Below are 3,875 nucleotides of genomic sequence, written 5' to 3'. Positions count from 1 at the left end.
TTTTGGTATTGTGTTGTAAGAGTTCTTTATATATATTTTGGATACTAATCCCTTAGCAGATATATCATTTACAAATATCTTCTCCCATTCAGTAGCTTGCCTTTTTGTTTGTTGTTCGTTTCCTTCACTGTACAAAAGCTTTTTAGTTTGGTACAGTCTCCATAGTTTATTTTTTATTTTATTTTATTTTTGCCTGAGAAGACAGCCACAGAAATTATGCTACTGCTGGTAAAGAAATTACTGCCTATGTTCTTCTCTGGGAGTTTTATGGTTTTAGGTCTCACATTTAGGTTTTTAATCCATTTTGGGTTTATTTTTGTGTATTGTGTAAGGAAGAGGTCCTGCTTCATTCTTCTGTATGTCACTGGTTTTCCCAACACCATCTATTGAAGAGACAACAGATGTCTTTTTACCATTGTATATTCTTGCCTCCTTTGTGATAGATTAATTGACCATATAAACTTGAATTTGGGGTGCCTGGGTGGCTCAGTGGGTTAAAGCCTCTGCCTTTGGCTCAGGTCAGGATCCCAGGGTCCCAGGACCGAGCCCCACATCGGGCTCTCTGCTCGGCAGGGAGCCTGCTTCCTCCTTTCTCTCTGCCTGCCTCTCTGCCTACTTGTGATCGCTGTCAAATAAATAAATAAATCTTAAAAAAAAAAAAACCACACACCTTGAATTGTTTCTGGCCTATCCCATTCCATTGGTCTACAGGTCTATTTCTGTGCCAGTACCATACTCTTTTAATTATAGCTTCACAATATATCTGGAAATCTGGGATTGAGATACCTCCAGCTTTTTTTTTTTTAACTTTATTTTTTCAGTGTTCCAAGATTCATTGTTTATGCATCACACCTAGTGGTCCATGCAATACATGCCCTCCTTAATACCAATCACCAAGCTTACCCAACCTCCCACACCCCTCCCTTAAAATTGCTTTGGTTAGGCCAAGTCTTGGATGAGTTTGGCTGTCAATCCCAACTCAGTCCAGAATGGCTACTCTGATCTTTGTTAATAAGGAAGGTGGAGAACCAGGCACCTGTGGCTCCCAAGGACAGGCTGAAGCCAGGGTCTAGGACTCCAGCCAAAGCTTTAGATGGGAGATCTCATGTTTCAATTCCAGGTGTAGGCAAAATGTTTGATGCTAAAGCAGCCTTAGCTAGAGTTGACACAAAGTCTTTGGGAACTGTCAACAGAGCCACAGAAAATTCAGTAAAGGCTAATGGGCCTCACAGTCAGAAGCGGCCAACCTTTTCTGCCTAAAAGGTGACTGAGAAGACTGTCAAAGCAAAAAGCTCCATTCTTGCCTAGGATGACACCTTTCCAGAAATAGAAAAATTATTTCCCTTCAATCCTTTAGATTTTGAGAGTTTTGACCTGCCTGAAGAGCACCAGATTGCACACCTACCCTTGATTGGAGTGCCTCTCATGATCCTTGATGAGGAGAGGGAACTTGAAAAGCTGTTAAAACTGGGGCCCCCTTTACCTCTGATGTCCTCTCCACCCTGGGAGTCTAATCTGTTGCAGTCTTCCAAGCATTCTGTGGACCTTGGATGTTGAATTGCCACCTGTTTGCTATGCCTTACATATTTAAATTTCTTAGCACTTAGTAGCTTGTATGTTTTGTATTAATAAAGCAGCTCTCTCAAAGACAAAAAAAATGCTTTGGCTATTCAAGGTCTTTTGTGGTCCTATACAAATCTGAGGAATATTTGTTCTAGTTCTGTGAAAAACACAATTGGTATGTTGTTAGGAATTGCACTAAATCTGTAGAATTGCGGGGGGAGTGGAATATGGACATTTTTAACAATATTACTTTCATTCATGAGCATAGTATAGCTTTCCATTTGTTTGTGTTGTCTTTATCAATGTCTTATAGTTCTTAGAATAGTGGTTTTTCACCTCCCTGGTTAAATTTACTTGTAGGTATTTCATTTTATTTTGGTGCGATTGGAATCAGATTTGTTTTCTTAATTTAGCTTTTTGCTACCTATTGTTAGTGTATAGAAATGCAAAATACATGAAGCAAAAACTAACAGATTTAGAAGAGAAACACATAAATTCACAATTATAGTTGGAAATTTTAGCTATCTTCTTGGCAATTGAAAGAATAAGTAGAAAACAAATCAGTAAGGATGCAGAAGGTCTAGTTGACAACAAGTACTTTGGCCTAATAGCTATAGGACATCACATCAAACAATTGCTGAATCCTTTTTTTTTGACCATTGCACATGGACTGTTCATCAAGACAAGCCAATTGCTAGGCCATAAAAGTGAAGCAGGAAATATTTCAAACTGAATGATAATAAAAAATGCAGCGTATGAAAATTTATAAATATAGTGAAAATAAAAAAGGTAAATTTATAGCTTTAAATGCTTATATTGGAGAGGAAAAATGACTTAAAATGATTTTAAGTTTCTATTTTATTTTATTTTATTTTATTTTATTTTATTTATAGGATTATCCTTGGTCCCAGGGACTGTCCTTCTTCTTTTTTTTTTTTTTTTTTAAAGATTTTATTTATTTATTTGACAGATAGATCACAAATAGGCAGAGAGGCAGGCAGAAAGAGGAAGGGAAGCAGGCTCCCCTCTGAGCAGAGAGCCCAATGTGGGGCTTAATCCCAGGACCCTGGGATCATGACCTGAGCCGAAGGCAGAGGCTTTAACCCACTGAGCCACCAAGGCACCCCTGTTTCTATTTTAAAAAGCTAGGGAAAAAGACACCAATTAATAACCATATTAACTATTCGGTGGCCAGGAACGAGTTTTAAGCATTTTACTCCCTAACGTGATAGTGTGGTACTTACATGTAGACGTTTTGCTATGTGTAGCTTTACTTTAGGGAACTGGCTGGGTCCTTTGTTATGACATGAATTGTAGTCTCATGGTTTTCTATTTAAAATAATGGAAAATCGGGGCGCCTGGGTGGCTCAGTGGGTTAAGCCACTGCCTTCGGCTCAGGTCATGATCTCAGGGTCCTGGGATCGAGTCCCGCATCGGGCTCTCTGCTCAGCAGGGAGCCTGCTTCCTCCTCTCTCTCTGCCTGCCTCTCTGCCTACTTGTGTTCTCTGTCAAATAAATAAATAAAATCTTTAAAAAAAAATAAAATAAAATAATGGAAAATAGATCCCCAGTTAGTGTTTTAGCATGAAACAACGGATTTTCAGAATGGATCATTAAGTTGGAGATGTCCTATAACTAGAAAAAACAATTTTAGAAAGTGATAAAATATCTTAAATACTTGTAAATACTAGATATCTGTACATTAAGAAACACTCTCCCATCAAAATGACAAGAAATAATGGTGTTGAGGATGTGGAGAAAGGTAACACTTGTGCACTGTTGGTGGGAATGTAAATCGGTATAGCCACTGTGGAGATGATATGGAGGTTCCTCAGAAAGTTAAAAATAGAACCGCCGTCTGATACAGTAATTGCACTTCCGGGTATTTACCTGAGGAAACAAAAACAGTAACTCAAAAAGATGTCTGCATCTCTGCATTCATAGCAGCATTATTTATAATAGCCAAGATGTGAAGACAAGCTCAGTGTCCACTGACGGATGAATGGATAAAGAAAACACGACATAGACACACACACACACACACACACACACACACACACACACACAAACACACACACTCACTCAAACACGAAAAAGAAGAAAATCTTGCCAATTGTGACAACACAGATGGATCCTGAGGGGATTCTGCTAAGTGAAGTAAGTCAGACAGAGAAAGACAAATACTGTATGATCTCACATATATGTGATATGTGGAATCTAAACAACAAAAAACTAAGCTCGTTGATACAGAAAACAGACTGGTGGTCATCAGAGGCAGGGGTGGAGAGTGGGTGAAATGGGTGATGGGGGTC

At 38.8% G+C, this 3,875-nt stretch overlaps 1 pseudogene; it reads left to right on the top strand.

Annotated features, from left to right (window-relative positions):
* Positions 1-989: 989 nt before the first annotated feature.
* LOC116584763 lies at positions 990-1,557 on the top strand (annotated as a pseudogene).
* The last annotated feature ends 2,318 nt before the right edge of the window (positions 1,558-3,875 follow it).

The sequence above is a fragment of the Mustela erminea genome, chromosome 2 (assembly GCF_009829155.1).
Source record: "Mustela erminea isolate mMusErm1 chromosome 2, mMusErm1.Pri, whole genome shotgun sequence".
NCBI lineage: Eukaryota > Metazoa > Chordata > Mammalia > Carnivora > Mustelidae > Mustela > Mustela erminea.
The sequence above is the reverse complement of the archived record's forward strand: the minus strand, read 5'-3'. Positions and strand labels throughout refer to the sequence as shown.